The 27,572-nt window shown below is 42.9% G+C and overlaps 1 pseudogene; it reads right to left on the minus strand.

The window, feature by feature from the left end:
* LOC130297581 (uncharacterized) overlaps nucleotides 1-27,572 on the minus strand; it is a 438,873-nt pseudogene that overhangs the window by 391,153 nt on the left and 20,148 nt on the right.

Consider the following 27,572-nt stretch of genomic DNA (forward strand, 5'->3'; position numbering starts at 1 on the left):
CTCAACAGGAATTTTTCTTTTCGAATTTGCTTTCTGTCTGACCACAGTGCTCTCTGCTGACACCTCTGTCCTTTTTATAAACTGTCCGGAGCAATATAGGTTTGCTGTGGGGATTTGCTCCTACTCTGGACAGTTCCTGACATGGACAGAGATATCAGCAGAGAGCATTGTGGTCAGATGAAAAGGAAATTCAAAAAGAAAAGAACTTCCTCTGGAACATACAGCAGCTGATAAGTACTGGAAGGGTTAAGATTTTGAAATAGAAGTCATTTACAAATCTGTTTAACTTTCTGGGACCAGTTGACCTGCCATTTGTTTCTGTTTTCCAGTGGAGTACCCCTTTACGCCTGTGGTTTACCCATGTTTTTAACCAATAATAAATTGGAATGATATTAAGAAGAAAATGTGACAGAAGAAATTTCAAATTGCTAGGCCTTAGCATGGTGTACTTTAGATTCCTTGTGCTTATGGGTTGTGATTTCACACTTTTAGTTAGCTTTTGTTATACAGATACAATGTCTCATCAGAGAGGAAAGGTGACTATAAACCTTCAAAAGGTTTTCTATTACTCCCGATCTCTCCATACACATGAACAATTGGTACAGCTGAATGTTCATGTGTTCTGAATTGAGAAATCACGCATACCTAATCCATTTCTACCGTAAAGGAAAAAAGAAAAAAAAGATAAGGCTTAGCAGTGAAAAACTGCTCACTCATTTCTAATCCAGCAGAGAGCAGGGGGCATTACTTTAGCAGCGGTGACTTGCCCTCACATGCCTCCCCACCTCACTCTCCAGGGTGTAACAGGCAGGTAATTTGCATGAGGTGCCCACGCCGAGAGCTGGTCTCCTTCAATAGGTGCCGACGCTCCTTATGACTGGTACCTAGTGTGCTGCAAAATCCGCTCATGTCAGCGTGGAGCCTGGAAGAGGACCTCTAATGGTGGCCTGTATTAGGTATTATTATTACCAAAACAAGAAAAGATTTATTTCATGACTGTGCCCATTTAACATCATGCTTCCATACGCTTTTTAAGAGTCTGAAAGTTGACACATTCGGACAACTTTTAAGTGTATGGGGACCTTAAAGGGGTATTCCAGGGGTATTTTTTTTTTTATTTAACTGTGCTACAGGGGCTATAAAGTTAGTGTAGTTCATAATATAGTGTCTGTACCTGTGTGTGACGGTTTTCTCACAATTCTTATGTGATTTTCACCCCAATATTTATTTTTAACAGCATACAAAATGACTGTTGTCTCAGATTTTCCCATCTTGCAATGCGGCCGAGACCTGACTCACTAGTCAGCTGATGACAGGGAGCCTGTCTGCTTCAATGGGTGGAGCGATCGCTTGGTGGGAGAGAGATCAATCTGCAACTAATGCAACAGCTGTAGGCACCCTGATTGAAAACCACAGGTCTTTTGAATGGATGCAGCTCATTTATGTTTTAATGGGTGGGGTGGCTGATGTGTGGGAGGGGGGAAAATGGAATTATGGGATTTGTAGGCAAAAAAAGAAAACTGAAACGGGAGATCACCATAATACTGTAGCTAGCTTTTTGTGAACTGGATCTTCCTAATATAGCCATTTAGCCCCAAGACAAGTGCAGATCCTTCCTAAGCATGTCCATTACTGTTTGCCAGGTACGTACTAAAATCACCTTATGGTGGATAACCATTAACCATAACCTTTATTGCCTTTCAAAATGAGGCTACTGGAATGATCAGCTAAAAACCCCAGGTCCTGTTGCCAGCACCACCAGCAAACAGATAATTTACTGGGGAAAGAAAAAGTCAGCCAGCTACACGTTACCAGAAATGGTCGCTGCAGAAAAATTACAGTATTACAATGCAGATATTTAGATTAATCAAGTCCATGTGCATATGAGCAGGATGTGTTTTCATGAGGCCACCCTTTAAATAGAGAAGTTGGGTATATTACAAGTGTCCACCTTAAACTGTCATGAATGGAAAATCTACAAGACTATCTGTTGTCAGAGCTGAGTGCCAAGGTCCTTGGATCGAGCTCTAATTTCACTTTCGGAATCCAAGAAGCTGAACCTGACTTACAAACAATTCAGCTCTAGTTACTACAATAAAATGACTTTAATCCATCATGCATAAGGCCGAAATATCAAATATTCCAGATAACCAGACAGTCAGAAAAAGTTTGTACTGCTACACAACATACAATGTAAGAGTCTTATAAATACTCACATATCATTGCTCAGTCTTCCATGCCGGACCATCAACATTTCTAGATTATCAAAAGCAATTGGAGAATTTAAATGGAGAATGTAATTTAAAGGGAATATGTCAGCTCATTTGGAGCAAATGAGCTGCAGATACCATGATGTAGACAATTGTACAGTAGTAATTAACAAAATTACTAGTGAAATTATTCTCAAAAAAACAAGATGCTTAAGTGTTGTAAAAAATAAGCAATACCTACCTAATCCAGTCCTTCACAGCTACCAGTCTAGCAGCTTCTGGTCCCCGCTCCTCCCTGCTTGTTGCTTTTTCAAGGACAATGGCCCTGATTTACTATTGTAAATCCGACATGTTTTGTCGGGTTGTGCGCCAGAATTGAAAAAAAAAAAAAAAAAAAAAAAACAGACTACCTCTCCATTTTACTGAGAAAACCCGAAAAAGGGGCATGGCTGCCGGGAAAAGAGGCGCGTCCCCGACATTTTCACAAAAATCCAACATATTTACCAGGGCTGTGGAGTCGGTAGATAAATGTTCAGACTCCACAGTTTTTTGCACTTCCGACTCTCCGACTCTCCGACTCATCTGTATTAATATGCAAATGTATTTATAAACAATTACATTTGAATCAAAGAAGCTTTTCCACCACGTTCTTCTAAGCTCTTCTAGCAGAGAGAGGTAGTTGGGCAGAAGCTGCTGCCTTCTCCTTTTTGTGTGCTGATCTGCTGCTGAAGATAGGGCAGTGGGAGGATCCAGGAAGGGGCATTTATTATAAAACATGATTTCCCTAGTAGAATCCCATAGTCATGTTTAAAGTTTAAGTTAACAATCGGCGTTTACAAGTTTTTATAGCCTTAACTGAATGGCAGCAGCTTTTTCCAATGGTTTACAGCTTCAGTCTTGAACTATTGACCTTCCATTCCCTTCACTTATACAAGTGTCTCTAGTCCTGCAAAAAACATATTTACTTAATCCCTTATCAGTGAGAGGCTAGGTTACCCATGAGTTCCCTGTAACAGCAGAACACAACACTATGGAAAGTATAAGTATTGCCGCTCCTAATTGTGCGTTGCGTGCCATATAGTGAAGCACATGAAAAGTATGCTTCTTCACGGTCATTTAACGTGTTCGTTTTGCAGTTACGTGAGGCACTGCATGCATTGGTCTTTATTCTTACAGTAGAGAAGTCATTAATTTTAACTTTTTGTGAATTGGGACATTTAAACTTGCTTTTTATTTATTCCAATCTAAATTTAGTAGGATTCGGAGTCGGTGCATTGTTTGCCGACTCCGACTCCAGATACCCAAAATTTCGTCCAACTCCGACTCCAACAGCCCTGATATTTACTAAGGTTTCCACAGAAAATGTGGTGGATTTAAGCTGAGGAAATCCCCAGAGATCAGAGCAAGTGTAAAAAAAAAAGCAAAATGTAGGGAAAGCGCAAAATGTAGAGAAACCTTAGTAAATACCATGGAAAAAAATTGTAGGGAATGACAACCCACAAAAGAAAACTACACTCCACTCTTAGTAAATCAGGGCCAATGTGTTGGAGCAGGACCTGCCTGCTCAGCCAATCACTGGCCACAGCAGTGTCCTATCTTGGCTATAGATTAGCTAAGCGGCAATGTCCTGGTGTGTGTGTGTGTGTGTGTGTTTTTGTTTGTTTTTTCCAGCCCCCTGGCAATATGACATTTTTAAACCTCCTTTTAAGCAGCTCAGGTCTACCTCCCTGACACTTTTTAACAAACTTTTAACTAACTTACAACTAACTTGATAATTATAACATAACTAACCCTTTCACCACCTCAGATGGTACCGATGGCAGTAGAATGAAAGTTACACTCTTGCTATGGTCTATGGCAGGGTATGTGCAGCTCATGTGCTCAAACTGAGCTGACCGATTCCCTTTAAAAGGGTACTCCACTGGAAAACATTTTTTTTAATCCCTTAAGGACGCAGGGTTTTTCAGTTTTTGCATTTTCATTTTTTTCCTCCTTACCTTTTAAAAATCATAACCCTTTCAATTTTCCACCTAAAAATCCATATTATGGCTTAGTTTTTGTGTCACCAATTCTACTTTGCAGTGACATTAGTCATTTTACCCAAAATTCCACGGCAAAACGGAAAAAAAAAATCATTGTGCGACAAAATCGAAGAAAAACAACATTTTGTAACTTTTTGGGGCATCCATTTCTACGCAGTGCATATTTCGGTAAAAATTACACCTTATTATTCTGTAGGTCCATACGGTTAAAATGATACCCTACTTATACAGGTTTAATTTTGTCGTACTTCTGGAAAAAATCATAACTACATGCAGGAAAATTTATACGTTTAAAATTGTCATCTTCTGACCCCTATAACTTTTTTATTTTTCCACGTATAGGGTGGTATGAGGGCTAATTTTTTGCGGCGTGATCTGAAGTTTTAATCGGTACCATTTTTGTTTTGATCAAACTTTTTGATCACTTTTTATTCATTTTTTAATGGTATAAAAAGTGACCAAAAATACACTTTTTTGGAATTTGGAATTTTTTTTTACGTGTACGCCATTGACCGTGCGGTTTAATTAATGATATATTTTTATAGTTCGGACATTTACGCAATACCACATATGTTTATTTTTATTTACACTGTTATTTTTTTTATGGGAAAAGAGGGGTGATTCAAACTTTTGTTAGGGAAGGGGGTTAAATGATCTTTATTAACACTTTTTTTTTCCTTTTTTTTTTTGTAGTGTTATAGCTTCCATAGGGACCTATAACACTGCACACACTGATCTTTTACACAGATCACTGGCGTGTATTACCACGCCTGTGATCAGTTTTATGGGCGCTTGACTGCTCCTGCCTGGATCTCAGGCACGGAGCAGTCATTCACCGATCTGACACCGAGGAGGCAGGTAAGGGCCCTCCCGGTGTCCTGTAAGCTGTTAAGGATACTTTCACTTTCGCTTCAGACGCGGTGGTCAGTTTTGATCGCCGCGTCTGAAGGGTTAATACAGGGCATCACCGCGATCAGTGATGTCCTGTATTAGCCGCGGGTTCCGGCCGTTGATGGCCGCCGGGACCGACCCGCGGCATATCGCGGGAGCCGGCGGAGGACGTAAATATACGTCCTTGGTCGTTAAGGGGTTAATCATCTGGCTCCAGAAAGTTAAACAGATTTGTAAATTACTTCTATTTAAAAATATTAACCCTTCCAGTACTTATCAGCTGCTGTATGTCCCAGAGGAAGTTCTTTTCTTTTTGAATTTTCTTTCTGTCTGACCACAGTGCTCTCTGCTGACGTCTCTGTCCATGTCAGGAACTGTCCAGAGTAGGAGCAAATGCCCATAGCAAACCTATCCTGCTCCAGACAGTTCCTAAAATGAACAGAGGTGTCAGCAGAGAGCCCTGTGGTCAGACAGAAAGGAAATTCAAAAAGAAAATAACTTCCTGTGGAGCATACAGCAGCAGATAAGTACTATAAGGATTAAGATTTTGAAATAGAAGTATTTTACAAATTTGTTCAACTTTTTGGCACCAGATGATTAAAAAAAAAAAAAGAAGGGACTAGCACTACTTGGTGTCTGGATGAACAGTCTGTGTTTAGTGGACTGTTAAGGGGATAGGAGTTGTCTAACAATTTTCCTCCAGGCGTAGAATAGATTTTCTCTTTCTGGTTATAAGATTGATTAAATCATGTTATACTATTTGTGTGCTACAACCTTCGTTTTTCTACTGTGGAAAAAAAAAAGAGAATCTCAGATTTAAAGGAGTTTTTCCATTAGACGCTAAGCTGCAGGATGTCATAAATGTCCTATTTCTAGGACCACCAACCTATTAGGTGTACAGGGTTTTCTAAACCCCATTATGATAGCACAGCCACATACACCTACTATATGCAGGTGTCACTGGGGACACCCATTCCTTCAATAAGTGGATGTCCTAAGGGTAGGACCCTTTACTCTATGTGTTTGCACAGTTTTCTTCCGGGTACTCTGGTTTCATCCCACACTTCAAAAGCATACTGAAAGGTTTCGATTTTAAGCCCCAATGGGGACAGGGACCAATTTGAGATTGTGCAGCACTGCAGAATCTGTGTGCGCTATATAAATAAAGATTAAAGGGGTTGTGCGCTGCCCTGACTTTCGGAGCTCCGCTCACAGCGTCCGGAAGTTCATTACTCCGAACGCTGTGTGCCGGCTTCCGTGTTCGCGGCCTCTCGCGACGTCTCACCCGCCCCCTCGTGACGTCTCGCCCACCCCCTCAACCAAAGTCTATAGACTTTGGTAGAGGGGGCAGGCGTGACGTCACGAGGGAAATGTATGTTCTTACATAACTTCCGTATGGCCGGAGATATTTCAATACCTGGTACACATATTACGGGTCAGGATAGGAGGTCGGGATAGGAGAATGGGATAGGAGGTCGGGATAGGAGGACGGGATAGGAGGACCGGGATAGGAGGACCGGGATAGGAGGACCGGGATAGGAGGACCGGGATAGGAGGACCGGGATAGGAGGACGCGATAGAAGGTCGGGATAGGAGGTCGGGATAGGAGGACGCGATAGGAGGTCGGGATAGAAGGTCGGGATAGGAGGTCGGGATAGGAGGTCGAGATAGGAAGTTGAGATAGGAGGCTGAAGGGGTTACTGTATTGTATGCATCCATCACACAGTGTCTTTATCCTGTCAGCATTTCATGTTATCTCTTTGCTAGGAATAGCCGCGAAGGTTAATTAACCATATTAGGACTTCCTTTCCTACAAGTGTTATGTCTTTTTCGGTCATTTGTCTCTCCCATGAATTCTTCCAGAAACCTCCGTATACCTAATATTATAGGCTAGAGATTATACCAAATATTTGATTGATGGCAGGAGGGGTGCAACCCCCCCCCCCCCCCCTTCTTATGTGCTTACAGACTGCTGAATAAACTAGAATGAATTTGACTGGACAAATTGTTGTAATGTGTTATTTCTGGTAGATTAATTCTCCTGGATCCAGATAAAGACTTAAATCAAGCTAACCACCGAAGTTCGGTACCGCCCTGGACGGGAAAGGAGGAAGGGATAGGAGGTCAGGATAGGAGGTCGGGATAGGAGGTCGGGATAGGAGGTCGGGATATGACAACAATATACGAGGATGGGATATCAAGCCAAAAGCTTCCTCCCCAACAAGGATTAGGAAGGAAAAACCGGGCAACGCCGGGTACTCAGCTAGTTTTTAATAAATGCAAACAAGTCCTACATTTCAGCTGTACAGCTGTGGCCAAAAGTTTTGAGACTGACAAAAATGTATTATATTTTCACAGTTTGCTGTTTCACTGTTTTTAGAACATTTCTATGGTATATTGACATAAAATTATAAGCATTTCATACGTTTTTATATTTGTATTAGCAAATAGATCAAGTATATGAAAAGACATTTACGCTTGACATTTCTTTGTCAAGACTTCTGCAGTTCACCCAGGCATGCTGGATATCAGTTTCTGGCCCACATCCTGACCAATGACAACCTATTCTTGCATTGGAGTTTATCACAATTTCTGTGTCTTTGTTTCTCCACACGCTTTTTGAGGATCAACCACAGGTTCTCAATGAGATTGAGATCTGGGGAGTTTCCTGTCCATGGACCAAAAATTTTAATGGTTTGTTCAACAAGCCACCAAGTTATAAATTTTGCCTTGTGAAAATGTGCTCCATCATGCTGGAAAAAGCATTGTGCATCACCAAATGCCCCTGGATCGCTGGTATAAGTTGCTTTTGGAGGTAGATATCAGCAAGTGCCAGGATTGTTTCCTACAGAGGATTCTACAATGGGATCAGTACAGCACAAGTGCAGAGCTTGTTAAGAAATGGCAGCAGGTGTGGATGTACACACACACACGCACAGTGAGATGAAAACTTTTGGAAGCTGACCTGATGTCACTAATAAGCCACTTCTCTTCAAGAAAATCATCAAGGGAAAACCAACATTTGGCAGGGGATCCAGAATTGGACTGCTTTCTCCGATGAAGCCCCCTTCACTCTGTTTGGGACATCTGAAAGAACAATTGGAGAAGAAAAGGTGAGTGCTGCAAGACAGTCTTCAGTCTTTGGTATGTCAAAGGTTAAATGACCCGGCATAGGTGTGCCCCACCTCCTCCAGATCATTTCCCGTATATAAAGTTGGAGATGTTCACTAGTTTTGTCATATGAATAAGGACGGTTCACGCCTGAAATGGGTCATCATTCTTATTCACTTACCTGTGATGCTGAATTTTAACCATTAAAATGGGACTGCATATTTTCACAATAGACAAAAAGGCCAGAACATTAAAATCCGGAGTTTATTGATATCTTGTTAAAAGTTCCATAGAAGCAGGTAGGGGAGTGCATCAGGTAATATCACATACAGTAGACAGCTTGGAAAATGGGTCCCTTCTAAGCTGTCTACTGTATGTGATATTATATTACCTGATGCACTCCCCTACCTGCCTTCTATGAAACGTTTAACAATATATCAATAAACTCCAGATTTTAATGTGCTGGCCTTTTCGTCTATTGTGCTGCTTGCCCTGAGGATTGTCGTGCACTGGAGGCTCAGGTGAGCTGATCAACTTTTTCCTACTAGATTTCTAAATTACTTCTATTTAAAAATCTTTATCCTTCCATTACTTATCAGCTGCTGTATGCTACAGAGGAAGTTGTCTTCTTTTTGAATTTCTTTTCAGACTGACCAAAGTGCTCTATGCTGACACCTCTGTCTATGTCAGGAACTGTACATGGACAGAAGTGGCAGCGAGCACTGTGGTCAGACAGAAAATAAATTTAAAAAGAAAAGAACTTCCTATGCAGCATACAGCAGCTGATAAGTAATGGAAGGATGAAGATTTTTAAATAGAAGTCATTTACAAATCTGTTTAAGTTTCTGGCACAAGTTTATTTAAAAAAATATATATATTTTACACTGGAGTACCCCTTTAACCCCTACAGGACCCATGACGTAATGTTACGTCCCGACACCCTGGGTCTTAAGGACCAAGGACGTACAGTTACGTCATGGGCAGTTCTGGTCCCCGCCGTGCGCCGGGCGGGGATCGGACCGGGATGCCTGCTGAAATCATTCAGCAGGCATCCCATGCAAATGCCCAGGGGGGTCATCAGACCCCCCATGTCGGCGATCGCGGCAAATCGCAAGTAAATTCACACTTGCGATTTGCGCGATTCCGGGTCTAAGACACCCAGGATCTCCCTGCTATTGGTGGTCTAGACGAGACCATCAATAGCAGATCGGGGGCGGGTTAACTTTCGTTTTCCCCGTCCTGCCCACCCACAATAGGCGGGGCAGAACGGGGAAACGACGGGGACCGGTGTCGAAGATCCACTTACCGATCCGGGCGGGCGACGGAGGCTGCGTGCGGCGGAGATCGGCGGGCGGCGATGACGTGCGGCTGGATCCGACGGAAGGCGGTGAGTTGCCTAGCAACATCTGCAGGGTACAGTTTGAGACCATTATACAGTGGTCTCTAACTGTAGCCCTCCAGATGTTGCAAAACTACAACTCCCAGCATGCCCAGACAGCTGTTTGGGCATGCTGGAATATGTAGTTTTGCAACAGCTGGAGGGTTACAGTTTGAGACCACTATATAGTGGTCCCTAAACTGTAGCCCTCCAGATCTTGCTAAACTACAACTCCTAGCATGCCCAAACACCTGTTTGCTGTCTGGGCATGCTGAGAATTGTAGTTTTGCAACAGCTGGAGGACCACAGTTTGGAGATCACTTTGCAGTGTTCTCTAAAACTGTAGCCCTCCAGATGTTGCAAAACTGCAAATCCCAGCATGTCCAAACAGCAATCAGCTGTCTCGGCATACTGGGAGTTGTAGTTGCGTACCTCCAGCTATTGCATAACTACATCTCCCAGCATACCCTTTGGTGATCAGTTGATGCTGGGAGTTGTAGTTTTGCAACAGCTGGAGGCAGACTGGTTGGAAAATACTGAGTTAGGTAACAGAACCTAACTGAAGGTTCCCAAACCAGTGTGTCTCCAGCTGTTGCAAAAGTACAACTCTGAGCATGCATGGTCTGTCAGTACATGCTGGGAGTTGTAGTTTTAAAACAGCTGGAGGTTTGCCCCCCCCCCCCCCCCATGTGAACGTACAGGGTACATTCACACAGGCAGGTTTACAGTAAGTTTCCTGCTTTAAGTTTGGGCTGTGGCAAATTTTTCGCCGCAGCTCAAACTCCTAGCGGGAAACTCACCGTAACACGCCAGTGCGAATGTACCCTAAAAAACACTACACTAACACATAATAGAGAGTAAAACACTACATATACACCCCTTACACTGTCTCCCCTCTCCTCCCCCCCCCCCCCCCAATAAAAATGAAAACCGTATTGTATGGCAGTGTTTCCAAAACGGAGCCTCCAGCTGTCACAAAACAACAACTCCCAGCATTTCCGGACAGCCACTGACTGTCCAGGAATGCTGGGAGTTTAGCAACAGCTAGAGGCACCCTGTTTGGGAATCACTGGCGTAGAATACCCCTATGTCCACCCCTATGCAATCCCTAATTTAGTCCTCAAATGCGCATGGAGCTCTCACACTTCGGAGCCCTGTCGTATTTCAAGGAAATAGTTTAGGGCCACATATGGGGTATTTCCGTACTCGGGAGAAATTGCACTACAAATTTTGGGGCTTTTTCTCCTTTTACCCCTTATGAAAAGGAAAAGTTGGGGCTACACCAGCTTGTTAGTGTAAAAAAAATAAAAAAAATTGACACTAACATGCTGGTGTTGCCCCATACTTTTTATTTTCACAAGCGTTAAAAGGAAAAAGACCCCCAAAATGTGTAACGCAATTTCTCCTGAGTACAGAAATATCCCATATGTAGGCGTAAAATGCTCTGCGGGTGCACAACAAGGCTCAGGAGTGAGAGCGCACCATGTACATTTGAGGTCTAAATTGGTGATTTGCACAGGGGTGGCCGATTTTACAGCGGTTCTGACATAAACGCAAAAAAATAAATAATCACATGTGACCCCATTTTGGAAACTACACCCCTCACAGAATGTAATAAGGGGTACAGTGAGCATTTACGCCCCACAGGTGTCTGACAGATTTTTGGAACAGTGGTCCGTGAAAATGAAAAATTTAATTTTTCATTTGCACAGCCCACTGTTCCAAAGCTCTGTCAAACGCCAGTGGGGTGCAAATACTCACTGAACCCCTTATTAAATACTGTGAGGGGTGTAGTTTCCAAAATAGGGTCACATGTGGTGACAAAGAGATGGGGTTACAAATTTTGGGAGCTTTTCTGCTATTAACCCTTGCAAAAATGTGAAATTTGGGGGGAAACACACATTTTAGTGAGAAATTTTTTTTTTTTTTACATATGCAAAAGTCGTGAAACCCCTGTGGGGTATTAAGGCTCACTTTATTCCTTGTTACATTCCTCAAGGGGTCTAGTTTCCAAAATGGTATGCCATGTGTTTTTTTTTTTTTTGCTGTCCTGGCACCATAGGGGCTTCCTAAATGCGACATGCCCCGCAAGCAAAATTTGCTCTCAAAAAGCCAAATATGACTCCTTCTCTTCTGAGCATTGTAGTTCGCCCGTAGTGCACTTCAGGTCAACTTATGGGGTACCTCCATACTCAGAAGAGATGGGGTTACAAATTTTGGGAGGTATTTTCTGCTATTAACCCTTGCAAAAATGTGAAATTTGGGGGGAAACACACATTTATGTGGAAAAATTTTTTTTTTTACATATGCAAAAGTTGTGAAACACCTGTGGGGTATTAAGGCTCACTTAATTCCTTGCTACGTTCCTCAAGGGGTCTAGTTTCCAGAATGGAATGGCATGTGTTTTTTTGTTTTTTTTTTTGCTGTTCTGGCACCATAGGGGCTTCCTAAATGCAACATGCCCCCCAAAAACCATTTCAGAAAAATGTACTCTCCAAAATCCCCTTGTCGCTCCTTCGCCCTCTAGTGCACCCGCCGAACAATTTACATAGACATATAAGGTATGTGCTTACTCGAGAGAAGTTGGGCTACATTTCTCCTTTTACCCCTTGTAAAAATTCAAAAATTGGGTCTACAAGAACATGCGAGTGTAAAAAATGAAGATTGTGAATTTTCTCCTTCACTTTGCTGCTATTCCTGTGAAACACCTAAAGGGTTAAAACGCTGACTGAATGTCATTTTGAATACTTTGGGGGGTGCAGTTTTTATAATGGGGTCATTTGTGGGGTATTTCTGAGATGAAGACCCTTCAAATCCACTTCAAACCTGAACTGGTCCCTGAAAAATAGTGAGTTTGAAAATTTTGTGAAAAATTGGAAAATTGCTGCTGAACTTTGAAGCCCTCTGGTGTCTTCCAAAAGTAAAAACTTGTCAATTTTATGATGCAAACATAAAGTAGACATATTGTATATGTGAATCAAAATTTTTTTATTTGGAATATCCATTTTCCTTACAAGCAGAAAGGATATGTAAGGATATGGGGAAAAATTTATACTGTGCCCCTTTCACAGAAGTTGTATGAGGAGCCTCTATGTAAATCATATTTTCAAAGGATGAGGCTATTTTAGCTAAATAGCCCTTCAAAAGAGGTATTCCAGATGACATTTATGGCATACCACAGGATATGGTATACACGTCCTTTAAAGGGGTACTCCGGCGCTTAGACATCTTATCCCCTATCCAAAGGATAGGGGATAAGATGCCTGATCGCTGGGGACCCCCGTGATCTTCCACACCACACCCCATTATAATCAGACCCTGGAGTGTGTTCGCTACGGGTCTGATTACTGTCAATCAAGGGGCCGGAGCATTGTGATGTCACGGCTCCGCCCCCGTGTGACATCACGCCCCGCCCCCTCCCATAGGCTTGCATTAAGGGGGCGGATCGTGATGTCACATGGGGGCGGAGCCGTGACATCACAATGCTCCGGCCCCGTGATCGACAGTAATCAGACCCGAAGCGAACACGCTCCATGGTCTGATTATAACGGGGTGCGGCGTGCAAGATCACGGGGGTCCCCAGCAGGGACCCCCGCGATCAGGCATCTTATCCCCTATCCTTTGGATAGGGGATAAGATGTCTAAGCGCTGGAGTACCCCTTTTAGTAGGATTCCCTAAATCAACCGGGATAATTCCTCCTCATATACCAAAAGTAGACAGCTGTAGTCAAGTAATAAGCAGTGGGAATACCTGGGAAAGTTGGTTGTTTTCTACATTGTGCTCTATCGTTTATAGCATATATTTTTATGTTGGAATATCCCTGTAACAATTAGGCTATGTTCACACGCCAAAATTTCTGTGCGGAATGGCGCAGCAGCAGAGTCCTATTGATTTCAATTGGATTCTGCTGCGCTGTGCACAAAATCTTTGCACCGGAAACATCTGTCACGGAAATTCAAATTCCGGTGTCCGCAGAAAGAATGGACATGTCTATGAGACGGTGCATTCCCGAGCGGTCCTAGCACGGACAGGTCATACCGGCGCTCACAATCTGCACAGAGATTTTCTGTGCGGACATTCTTACATGTTAACATAGCCTTATTGTTCTAATACAACATAGAAAAAGCAGTCATTGTAATACAATAAGGCAGCAAATATGAAAATGATTTTACTAAGCCAACCACAGTAACTCTGTTTAGAAAGGTCAGGACTCCCGATCCTGCACTAAGCTGTGTAATACTAAACCCCTGGATCTAACGTCTATGTACTGCTATAATGACTATAATCTGTATTGTCTTATCAGGGTTAGCATAACATGTAATTAGCTAATTGATAATCCTACATAAATCCTTAAGTTACACACTTCCCTATTATATACTACTTGTTAAAGAAGTATACATGGGGAGAATGTGTCATTGGTTTTTATCTTGGTTTTCTGGTGTAAATTTGTCGCACAGTTTGTCTCAGAGACTTTTCATTGAAACTTTTGCTTTAGAAGGTTTTTCAAAAAGAACATACCAAGTTGTGATTTCAGTGGATAACATGCAGTTTTCAGGAATTTATGATGTACAACTTCAGTTTGTTGCATCTTTTGTGCGGCGCAGCGGGGTTGCGGGCTGAATAGGTGAACTAAGGGGGGGTGGGAGTTGAGCGGCGCATCGGGGCCGGGGGGGGTGTTGCGGGCTGTGCGGCGGGGAGCGGGATGTGCGGCCGTCACGGTGTGCCTCCAGTTGTTTCCCCACTGCAACTCCCAGCATGTCCTGACAGCCAGTAGATGTCAGGGCATGCTGGGAGTTGTAGTGGTGAAACAGCTGGAGGCACCCTGTTGGGAGAACTAAGGGCCACCAGTACTGTGGATAGTGCGGGAGAAAATATCTGACAGTTTTCCTTTAAGCTCCCACTAAAATCTCGGGAAAAAATCCCGGCACAGCGATAGGCACAGGCACCAGTTCAGCTAGTGTGAACATATCCTTGTAAATAACTACAATATAGATGGCATACTACAGATGGCGAGACTTATGAAAAGGACTATAAACTGTAAACTGCTTTGTGGTGTATGGTGGACCTATGTAAGCAATGAAAAATAAAAAAAAATCAATAATGAATGCACAGTTACCTGTTTATTGTATGCAATTATATATTTTGTGCTGTAAAAATAGTAAACCAACAGACAACCACTAAGAAAAGGTTTCCAGATTTCAACATCAATAATGTGTTAACTGCAAACGGTTCAGGATCTGATGTAACCATTTCCCCTTTACAACTAAGTACTCTGCCCCATGGAAACCCGACTATAAATGAACAGGCAAAATGTGTCGTTTTCATCCAAACTACAGATAGCAGTCTAATGTAAAAGGGGCTTCTAGAAGCCTTTGTCCTATTTTTCTGAGACGGGCGGGAAAAAAACCATTTATGGTTAGGGAAAATTATTTATGCCCTAGAAGTTAATACCACTAGTGGTCAATACTGACATTTGTGTTAGAGTGCTTTTAGGGCCATTTGTGGAGCAGATTTTAACCTGTCGGGGACAGAGGACGTACATGTACGCCCTCACGTCCTGGTATTTAAGGACTTCGGGCGTACCTGTACACCCTCTGTATTTTCGATCACCACCGCTTGCCGGGATGACTGCTGATGATTGATCCCACCATGACGGTCAATTCAGACTGGCGATTTGCGGTGATTCCAGGCCAATGGGAGCGGCGGCGGCAGAAGGAGGAGGGACGGAAAATGTGGTGGTGGAGGAGGCTGCAGTGAAAATCGCTGGTAAGTAATCTTCACTGTGGCCTTCTAAAAGTTGCAAAACTACAACTCCCAGCATGCCCAGACAGCCAAAGGCTGTCTGGGCATGCTAGGAGTTGTAGTTTTGCAACATCTGAAGTGGCACAGCTTGGAGACCACTATACGGTGTAGAGCTGCAACAATTAATCGATAAAATCGATTAAATTCGATAAAGGGATTCGTTGACGAATCCAGTTATCGAATAATCGCCCAATTCGTTGTCCGCAGCCAGGAGGCTGCTGCGGTCAGGCACGAGTCCCGAAAATCCCGCCGCAGCCTCAGTGACAGTGAGTCACTGTGTAAATTGTATCACCCGACGCCCGGGACATGCAGTTCCGGGTGCTGGGCAGGTGAATTCTTCAGGCATTTAGCCCTGCAACTAAACTCCTATAGGCTGCAGCTGTGCGCTAGAGTCTGAGCTAGAGTCTATTTCCTAACTCAGTGATTCCAACCCGTGTGCCTCCAGCTCTAGCAAAACAACAACTCCCAGAATACACTGACAGCTGGGAGTTGTAGTTTTGCAACAGCTGGAGGCACACGGGTTTGAATCACTAAGCTAGAGTCAGTTTCCTAACTCAGTGGTTCCCCACCAGCGTGCCTACAGCTGTTACAAAACTACAACTCTCAGCATGTACGGTCTGTCAGTGCATTCTGGGAGTTGTAGTTTAGCAACAGCTGAAGTTTTGGACCACCCAGGGTACAGGGTACATAGGCGGATGTTCACAGTGGGTTTCCTTCTACAAGTTTGAGCTGCAAATTTTTCTGCCGCAGTTCAAACTCAAAACTCACTGTGAACCCCCACCCTCTGTGAATTTACCCTAAAAACACTACACTAACACAAGATAAAAAGTAAAACCACTACATACAATAAAAATGAAAAACATCTTATATGGCAGTGTTTCCTAAACGGAGCCTCCAGCTGTTGCAAAACAACAACTCCCAATTTTTCCGGACAGCCATTGACTGTCCAGGCATGCTGGGAGTTTTGCAATAGCTGGAGGCACCCTGTTGGGGAAACACTGCCATAGGGTTTTGGTGGAGACAATCGCCATCCTTGTATCCAGGTCTGCCCCTACTGCAAATTCCTAATTTTGGCCTCAAATGCGCATGGCACTCTCTCACTTCGGAGCCCTGTCGTATTTCAAGGCAACAGTTTAGTGCCACATATGGGGTATTTCCGTACTCAGGAGAAATTGAATTACAAATTCTGGGGGGCTTTTTCTCCTTTACCTCTTATGAAAAGAAAAAGCTAGGGGCTACACCAGCATGTTAGTGTAAAAAAAGAAAAAATTTTACACTGACATGCTGGTGTTGCCCCATACTCATTTTCACAAGAAGTAAAAGGAGAAAAAGACCCACAAAATTTGTAAAGCAATTTCTTTCGAGTACGGAAATACCCCATAAGTGGACGTAAAATGCTCTGCAGACGCACAACAGGGCTAAGGAGTGAGAGAGCGCCATGTACATTTGAGGCCTAAATTTGTGATTTTCACAGAGGTGTCTGATAGTTACAGCAGTTCTGACATGAACACTAAAAAAAAAAAAAAAAAAAACACTACACCCCTCAAGGAACGTAACAAGGGGAATAGTGAGCCTTAACACCCCACAGGTCTTTGACGAATTTTCGTTAAAGTTGAACGTGAAAATGAAAAATGTGTTTGTTTTTTTCCATGAAATGCTGGTGTTACCCCAAGTAAGGAAATACCCCATATCTGGATGTAAAGTGCTCTGCTGGTGCACTACAGGGCACAGAAGAGAAGCAATTTTTCACCAAGAAATGAAGCAAGTATCAACAAAAATTTACCATTAACAAAGTAGAATATGTCATGAAAAAACTCTCTCGGAATCAAAATTTATAAGTAAAAGCATCCCAGAATTATTAATGCATAAAGTGATAGAGGTCAGATTTGAAAAAAATGCTCCCATCCTTAGGGTCATAATGGGCTCCGTCCCCAAGGGATTAAATAGGACATCAGTTTTGCTAGATTGACTGTAATTGACATAATGGATGTCCCACTCAGAAAAAAAATTAAGTTTAAAAAGTGATTTGCATTCACTCCCAAATCATACAAAAGTAACACATGGAATACTTAATGGTTTATCCCCCAATAATGTAAGAGGATTTAGATCACAATGAAAACACAAACAATTGCAATTTCTACGGTTTTCTTTAAAATCAGGGCTTATTCCTCAGAAAAATATGTGAGGCCATGTGTACCTCTAGGCTATGTTTACATGGCGGAATTTCTGTGCACAATTTTGTGCGTGGGGGAAACATAACTAACCTGATCTTCACCTAGCTATGGTCCACGTAGTTCTGTCCCAGACCCTGATCTCCTCTGTGCGGTCCCTGTATCTTATCAGATGCTTTCAGGACCTTTTCCGCTCATCCAATCAGTGGCTGCAGCGGTGTCATGTGTCAGGCCAGTGACTGGCGGAGCCTGTAAGGTCCGGTAAGTGCAACCAGTTGCACAGAAGACACCAGGACCACGTGGAGGAGAATGGGAACTTAGGCAGACCAACAGCGGGCCGGGGTTAGATAAGCAATATGTTTTTTTTAGTTTCAGCACCCTGGGACAACATTGATGGGGTGAGAGGTGACATGAAATATGGAAGATGTGACACGGGGGGATGCGAGCTGAAATGGGGAATATGTGACCTGAAATGGGGGAAATGTGACATGAAGAAGAGGGGTCCGCAATCAGACATCTGATGCTCAGAACGCTGGGTTCAGGTGGCAGTGGTCGTGACGTCATGCCATGCCCCCTCCATTTATTTCTATGGGAGGGAGCGTCCTTTAGGTAGAGGATAAAGATGTCTAAGGGAGGAGTACCTCTTTAAAAGGAAAAAATTTCAGCAGTAAAGGAGGAGGAAATAGAGGAACAGTAATAGTGTAAAAAATGACCTGTGGCCAACCCACCAAAATTAGATTGATATGATCTTAAATTTCTGAGATATGCGGATTTATAGTTTGACAACTCAAAGAATCAGTCATGAAATTAAAAATGAAAGTGAATATGAGGTAATGGGTGGGATTATACAATCCAGGAGAGTGTATTAGGCATATATGGCCCTAAATGTACAACATTCACATGCACTGACTGTATAATCCTGCCCAACACCTAATGTTCACTCGTGTTTTTAAAATTAAAGGAGAAGCTCCATGCCCAGAAGTACAGAAGTATCCCCTATCCTGCGGATAGCTTTCCCATAGAGATATATGAGGGGGCCTGGATTTGGGCCGGATGCATCTCTCTGGGGAACAGCCTGTGAATAGGGGAGAAGTTTTTCTGTACTTCTAGGCATTGGACTTCTTCTTTTAGTTCACGCCAATCTGACCGATTCCCTGAATTGTCAGACAAACTATAAATCCTCATGTTAGGAACGTGAGAGTGTATCAAGAAACTATAAAAAGGGTGTGTGATCATGGCACCCTAAGCTATATAGTGACAGTAAAAATCTATTTTTATTGGCCAGAGGGCCTTTTTAAGACAATATAGTAATTGGTTATGAACAAAGATGATCCAAGGACAATGCATCTGCAGAACTTTAGAAAGCTAAAGTAGATTCCAGAAAGTCAACATTCAATCTAAAAAAAAATCCATGAAAGGCATCTCCTAAGCATCTTCAAAATTTGCCCTCTCTCTAAATGACAAGCCTGTGCAAGCAAAATGACCCCTGCATGCCAACATAAACAGAATTGTATTCTCTCTGTTATTGATTTGGCTTAAACAGTAATGACCTCGATGACACATATGAAAACAAGTCAAATATTCAGAAAAGTTGCCTGAGGGTGGTAAAGTCCACTGCCCAGGCAGGTGTAGGGAATGCCTTTGACCAGGACATATCGTGATGTATAATTAGTAAATAGCAGATGTTGTTTTGGCTTGTCCAACATTAATTTCTGATGGCCAAGAACCTTTCATTGTAGCTTTGATGTTGTCTTATCTGATCAGATACAGTCATGGCCGTAAATGTTGGCACCCCTGAAATATTTCTAGAAAATGAAGTATTTCTCACATAAAAGGATTGCGGTAACACATGTTTTGCTATACACATGTTTATTCCCTTTGTGTGTATTGGAACTAAACCAAAAAAGGGAGGAAAAAAAGCAAATTGGACATAATGTCACACCAAACTCCAAAAATGGTCTGGACAAAATTATTGGCACCCTTTCAAAATCATGGAAAAATAAGATTGTTTCAAGCATGAGATGCTCCTTTAAACTCACCTGGGGCAAGTAACAGGTGTGGGAAATATAAAAAGCACACCTGAAAGCAGATAAAAAGGAGAGAAGTTCACTTAGTCTTTGCATTGTGTGTCTGTGTGTGCCACACTAAGCATGGACAACAGAAAGAGGAAAAGAGAACTGTCTGAGGACTTGACAACCAAAATTGTGGAAAAATATCAACAATCCCAAGGTTACAAGTCCATCTCCAGAGATCTAGATTTGTCTTTATCCACAGTGCGCAATATTATCAAGTGTGCAACCCATGGCACTGTAGCTAATCTCCCTGGACGTGGACAGAAGAGAAAAATTGATTAAAGTTGTCAATCCAGGATAGTCCGGATGGTGGATAAGCAGCCCCAAACAAGTTCCAAAGATATTCAAGCTGTCCTGCAGGCTCAGGGAGCATCAGTGTCAGCGCAAACTTTCCGTCGACATTTAAATGAAACGAAACGCTAATGGCAGGAGACCCAGGAGGACCCCACTGCTGACACAGAGACATTAAAAAGCAATACTACATTTTGCCAAAATGAACTTGAGTAAGCCAAAATTCTTCTGGGAAAATGTCTTGTAGAAAGATGAGACCAAGATAGAGCTTTTTGGTAAAGCACATCATTCTACTGTTTACCGAAAAGGGAATGAGGCCTACAAAGAAAAGAACACAGTACCTACAGTGAAATATGGTGGAGGTTAAATTATGTTTTGCGGTTGTGATCCTGCCTCTGGCACTGGGTGCCTTGAATGTGTGCAAGGCATCATGAAATCTGAGGATTACCAAAGCATTTTGGGTCACACTGTACAGCCCAGTGTCAGAAAGCTGGGTTTGAGTCCAAGATCTTGGGTCTTCCAGCAGGACAATGACCCCAAACATACGTAAAAAAGCACCCAGAAATGGATGGCAACAAAGCACTGGAGAGTTCTGAAGTGGCCAGCAATGAGTCCAGATCTAAATCCCATTGAACACCTGTGGAGAGATCTTAAAATTGCTGTTGGGAAAAGGTGCCCTTCCAATAAGAGAGACCTGGAGCAGTTAGCAAAGGAAGGGTGGTCCAACATTCCGGTTGAGAGGTGTAAAAAGCTTAAAGGGGTACTCCGGTGCTAAGACATCTTATCCCCTATCCAAAGGATAGGGGATAAGATGCCTGACCGCGGGGGTCCCACGCCGCACCCCGTTAGCATCAGCCCCCGGAGCGTGCTCGCTCCGGGTCTGATTACTAGCGATCACAGGGACGGAGTATAGTGACATCACGGCTCCGCCCCCATGTGACGTTACCGCTCCGTCTCCTCAATGCAAGCCTATGGAGGGGGCATGACACTATGCTCTGTCCCTGTGATCGCTAGTAATCAGACCCGGTAATCAGACGCGTAATCAGACCTGTGGGAGATCACGGGGGTCCCCAGCGGTGGGACCCCTGCGGTCACCATCTTATCCCCTATCCTTTGGATAGGGGATAAGATGTCTTAGCGCCGGAGTACCCCTTTAAAGGGGTACTCCGGTGGTTAAGATTTTTGGCTATATTGCATCTTCTTTTAATGTTCATGTTTTTTGCAATTGACATGTATTATATGTTTGTGTAGCATGTGTCTTTTTTTCTTACCTGTTTGTGGGCCAGGAAGTTCTGTAGTTCTGTGTTGGATCTCTGACTGTGTCCACAGGTTAGGATTAGGCTGTGGACAACATGTCATGTTTTTTTTTTTTCTCTGTTCTTTCAAAACTGCATGACAGAGATAGGCCACGCCCCCTCATCTCCCCCTCCAGGTGGTCACAGGTGTGCATGACAGAGATAGGCCACGCCCCCTCATCTCCCCCTCCAGGTGGTCACAGGTGTGCATGAGAGCAAGAAGCTCCTACACAGCTCCTCATCTCCCCTCCCCCTGCTCTGTCTTCTGAGGATGCAGGTCTGCACTGAAAGAAGACAGAGAAGATGTATGTGAAGGGGAGGAAGTGTTATGTGAAGGGGAGGACAACAACGTGAAGGGGAGGACAACAACGGGCTGAGGATGTATAGACTGCAGGGGATAAATCTCGGACTGGGGATGATGTTTGTGTGTGAAGGAGGGGGGGGTTACTCCTGAATGACACATGCTGGAAGTTGTAGTCCCTGTTATGTGTGTATGCTAGTGTTTACAAACCAGTCTGCCTCCAGCTGTATCAAAACTACATCTCCCAGCATGCCTTGACAGACTTTGGGCATGCTGGTAGTTGTAGTTTTGCAACAGCTGGAGGCACACTGATTGGGAAACACTGGCCTTGCCTATTCAGTATATTACAAACAAAGTGTATTGTTTCTCAACCAGGGTGTCTTCAGCTGTATCAAGACTACAACTCCCAGCATGCCCAGAAAGCTTTTAGCTGTCCGGGCATGCTGGTAGTAGTAGTATTGCAACACCTGGAGGCACCCTGGTTGGGAAACACTGGTGTATGCCCTATAGAGGTGTGGTGAACTACAACCCCCAGGAGACTACAGAAGCGGCATGCTGGTGTTATACTGAAGACTCCTAAATGGCACATGCTGGGAGTTGTAGTCCCTTTTGTGTGTGTATGCCAGTGTATCCCAACCAGGGCTGATTATATTAGTGTGCTGTGTATAAGGGGGCCGACCCGGGAAAATAGTAGTGTGGGTAAAGGGCGGAACAAACAAACAAACAAACAAAAAAAGAGCCGCCCCAAACCAGCAAGGCATGTGGCATGCTGGGATTTGTAGTTTTCAGCACAGCAAGAAACAGGAAATAGAAGCAAAGATAGGAAAACAAAGTGGGGGATAAAAAGACAACAAAGAATGGTAATAGAGTCGCCTAAACAACAAGAATAGAAATGAAACAAAACAAAAAGGGTAAGTCAAAAACGGAAAAACACGTTGACCACCGGAGTACCCCTTTAATGATGGTTATAGGAAGCGACTGATTTCAGTTATTTTTTCCAAAGGGTGTGCCACCAAATATTAAGTTAAGGGTGCCAATAATTTTGTCCAGCCCATTTTTGGAGTTTGGTGTGACATAGGGGGAGATTTATCAAAACCTGCCCAGAGGAAAAGTTGCTGAGTTGCCCATAGCAACCAATCAGATTGCTTCTTTCATTTTTCAGAGGCCTTTTAAAAAAATAAAAAAAAATAAAAGACGCGATCTGATAGGTTGCTATGGGCAATTCAACAGCTTTTCCTCTGGACAGGTTTTGATAAATCTCCCCCCATTATGTCCAATTAGCTTTTTTTTTTCCTCCCTTTTTTGGTTTAGTTCCAATACACATAATAGGAATAAACATGTGTATGGCAAAACATGTGTTACTGCAATCCTCTTCTGTGAGAAATACTTAATTTTCTTGAAAAATGTCAGGGGTGTCAACATTTATGGCCATGACTGTATATGATTGTGTATACCATCATGGGCTCCTTACGCAATACTTGCCTGACTATTGAAGAAAAGTAAAGGAGCATTCTTCTGGGTTCTGTTAACGCTATTCTTGCTGTCAAAAATACCAGATATCCATTAAAGGGGTACTCCGGTGAAAACCTTTTTTCTTTTAAATCAACTGGCTCCGGAAAGTTAAACAGATTTGTAAATTACTTCTATTAAAAAATCTTAATCCTTCCTGTACTTATTAGCTGCTGAATACTACAGAGGAAATTCCTTTCTTTTTGGAATGCTCTCTGATGACATCATGAGCACAGTGCTCTCTGCTGACATTATAATAATAATAAGTCTTTATTGTTGTCCTTAGTGGGATTTGAACCCAAGGCCCCAGCACTGCAAGGCAGCAGTGCTAACCACTAAGCCACCATGCTGCCCTTAGCATACATCTGCTATGCACGGTTGCTAAAATGGACAGAGATGTCAGCAGAGAGCACTGTGCTCGTGATGTCATCAGTGTTCCAAAAAGAAAGGAATTTCCTCCGTAGCATTCAGCAGCTAATAAGTACTGGAAGGATTAAGATTTTTTAATAGAAGTAATTTACAAATATGTTTAACTTTCTGGCACCAGTTGATTTAAAAGAAAAAAGGTTTTCACCGGAGTACCCCTTTAAAGCCTATGGGGTCTTTGTGTGACTATTTGGATCCGGATGAAGACAGAAGCCATGATAGAAGAAAAATAGCCATAACCCTTTTTGTAATCAATAATTTCTAGGGGGCTTAACCCCTTAAGGACCAACACAAGTAATCCTATACGCTCCTGAAAGACCAGGCCTGTTTTTTCAAATCGGGGATGTCTGTCTTTATTAGAGAATAACTCTGGTAATGTTTTGCCAATCACGATAATTCTGACATTGTTTTTTTTGTCACAAGTTGTCCTTCATGTACATAGTAAAAGTAAGCCGATATCATTTGTAGTTTTTTTTTTTACAATGCAAAAAATCATGAAATTTTAAGAAAAATTTAGATTTTTTGCTATTTTAACACTAATAGGTTGCATATATTTATACTTACTGACCAAATAGTTAATGAAACTTATACTCTCAGATGTCTACTTTATTTTGACAGCATTTTTTTGTTTTTAATTCAAATTTTAAATTAATTAGGAGCCTAACAATTTAACTTGAAATTTAGAAAATTTGAAAAGTACATCTTTTTTTATGTGCTATGCAAGGTTTGCAGAAATTTGAAGGTGGTAGAACATAGGAACACCCCCCCCCCAAATGACCCCATTTTAAAAACTAGACCCTTCAAGGTATTCGCTAGGGGGTACAGTGAGTATTTTAACACCATAGTTTTTGGCAGGAATTATTACAAATTCAGTGTTAAAAATTAGAAATCTGCATTTTTTTCACAAATGCATCATTTGTGGGACATATTTTTTGTACATTACTTTTGATATTACAAGAAATGCACCCTATACTTTATTGAGCTGCTCGGCCCGTGTTTGTAAATACCCCCGCTTAGGCCATATTTGGCTCCTTGGCTGCGTGCTAGGACCCAAAAGGAGAGGAGCCCCATTTGGCTTTCAGGGCATCATTTTAGGCCGAATGGATTGTAGGCTGCACTTCATGCCTGCAAAGGGTTTTAGCTACCAGAACCCCCACAAGTGACCCCATTTTGGAAACTACACCCCCTAAAGTATTCATCTAGACCAAAAGGGAGTACTTTGAGTCATTTTTGTGTGGTTGCAATGGATACAAAATCAGTGGAAAAATTTAAATTTTCTTTTTTTTTCACAATTGCATCATTTGTGGGACATATTTTTTGTACATTGAATCTGAAAAGTAGAAAATGCGCCCCATATTTTATTACGCTGTTTGTCCCGTGTTCGGTAATACCCCCGCTTAGCCCATATTTGGCTGCATGGCCACATGGTGGGACCCAAAAGGAGAGGAGCCCCATTTGGCTTTCAGGATATCATTATACAAATTATGGGCCGCATTTCAACTTGCAAAGCATTCTGCTGTCAGAACAATACCGCACCCTCAGAAGTGACCCCATTTTCGAAACTACGCCCCCTTAAGTATTCACCTAGGGCAAAAGTGAGTACGTTGAGCCCTTATTGTGTGGCTAGAATTATTTCAAAGTCAGTGGAAAAAATAGAAATTAGCTTTTTTTCCCACAAATTCTTTATTTGTGGGACATCATTTTGGTAAGTCACTTTGAAATGGAGGAAATACGCCCCATATTTTATCACCCTGTTCGTCCTGGGCTGGGCAGTACCCCTACTTAGGCCATATCTGGTTGCCTGACCGCCTGGTAGGACCAAAAGGAGAGGAGCCCCCTTTGGCTTTCAGGGCATCATTATATGAATAGTCCCCATTCATTCTGCGTTTCTGCAGTATAGGGGCCGTTGTCATGTCAAAAAAGGGATGCCAATGTATAATGTACCGTCTCATTCAGAAATGAATGGAGCTGCTACAGTATACGTCAGCATCACTCTTTTTGACGTGATGCTGACGGATACCTCTAACACTGCACAAACGCAGTATGAACGGGACGCAGTGTAGGGGCACAGAGCACATCCGCGGCTTATTTCACACTGCGGATGCCCCCAGCAGCAGTCACAAGGGATGAGATCACTGCTGCGGCTGGGTAGCTCAGTGTGTCTGCTCATGACTGCCGGCGGGCAATCCGCCGCTATGAGCGGACACACAAAGCTACCTAGCCGCAGCAGTTAGCTCATTATCGCGACTGCTGGCGGGCATCCGCAGCATGTAATATGCTGCGGATGTGCGCCGTGGGATCCTACACATTATGCATTTTTATTTTTGATTATATTTATTTAATAAATGTATTTTTATTTTCATTTTTTTACACTTTTTAAAAAAAATGTACACTTTTTTTACACTTTTTTTTTATTTACATTTATTGTCTTTACACTTTATTTTTTACACTTTTATTTATTTTATATTTTTTACACTTTTTTTTAATGCTTTGGAATACTTCAATACTTCAGTATTCCAAAGCATTGCAGTTATATGCTGCCTGCCAGTTTTACACTAGCAGGCAGCATATCAGGACCTGCCTCAGGCACGTCCTATCAGGCAATAACCGGGGCAGACCTGGGGGTCCTAGTAAAGACCACCGGCTGCTCAGGTAAGCATCAGCACCCCGCAATAGTTGCGGGGTGCTTCAGGAGAGAGACAGAGGGAGCCCCCTCCCTCTGTCAAAACTCCTTACAGCTCGCGGTCGCTTCCAACCGCGGCTGTAAGGGTTAAACTGCCGGGACCGAAGTTTTCTTCTGTCCCGGCAGTAACGCAGGTCCCCGCCCGCCGGGGATTACACACAGTACCCCGCGATCGCGCTGTGGGGTGCTGCAGGGAAGACAGAGGGAGCTCCCTCTGTCATAACACTTACAGCCAGCGGTCACTTCCGACCGCGGCTGTAAGGGTTAAAATGCCGGGACTGAAGTTTACTTCAGTCCCGGCATTGCGGCAGGGTCCCGGCTGTGTGTTACTCGTCCATGGCTCTCGTGGGTGCTGCCCAGTGCACCCATGAGAGCCATGGACGAGTATACACATCCTAATGGCTGAACGTGCATTCAGCCTGGACGTGTATACACGTCCATAGTCCTTAAGGTATTAAACATTTTTACTCTCATCTATCACTTCCCTGACAATAGAAATGCAACTTCTCTGCTCCAAGGCAAGGGCTGGTTCAAGTAACCATAAAAAAAAATATCTAATGACTCTTCCTGTCTGACCTCTTGGTCCTTAAGGAAGACTTATGAACAATAATGAGAAGCAATAGAAGATAGGTATGGAAATCCTAGGTATTCACCCTTAGGTTCTAGGGGTTAAAGTGAAGTGGATTTTACCTTCAATGTGTTTTGACCTTTGATGACCACCCTTGTGAAAAGTAGCTCCACTGTTATTCTATCCGTCTCACCTTAGGAATGGCTATGTAATGGTTTCCTGCCCATTAAAGGATTTATTTCACTATTTCAGTTGTGCTCACATTTCTTAGTTGTTTCAAGTTGTTTCAAGTCAGAAAAGGTTTCTTTACATGGAATTAGACAAGACTTTCTCCAGAATACAGAGCTTTTATCACAGGCAACAGGTCGCCACTGCGACTAAGAAAATCATTGTGGCATCCAGGTTTTTGTCCATCCTTTGAAAAAGAAAAAAAAAACAGACACAACTGTTTTACTTACCTCTGCCTCTGCCTGCTAATCGCAGGAACTGCTAGGGGTGGGGAGTTTGGGGGAGAGATGAGGGGACATTAATAACATGACATGCCATCAGATAACGTGACATGCCATATCCTGGTTCCTAGTTTCTTAAAGGAAAACTGTCAGCCAGGTTCACCCACACTAAATCCACTTACTGGTCACTTACTGAAATTGCTTTAGTAGGTCCCAAGATATCAGCTTCCAAAGTTCAGTTCTTGTATGCAGATCGCTGCGCTGTGGAGGTGGGGCCCCCCCCCGGCCGACGCTTCTGTCTCCCTCTGTTATCTCCTAATACCGCCCCCGCTATTTAAATATTCATAGTCTTCAACTCCACGTCCTAGTGAC

Source organism: Hyla sarda, chromosome 13, assembly GCF_029499605.1.
Source record: "Hyla sarda isolate aHylSar1 chromosome 13, aHylSar1.hap1, whole genome shotgun sequence".
NCBI classification, from domain to species: domain Eukaryota; kingdom Metazoa; phylum Chordata; class Amphibia; order Anura; family Hylidae; genus Hyla; species Hyla sarda.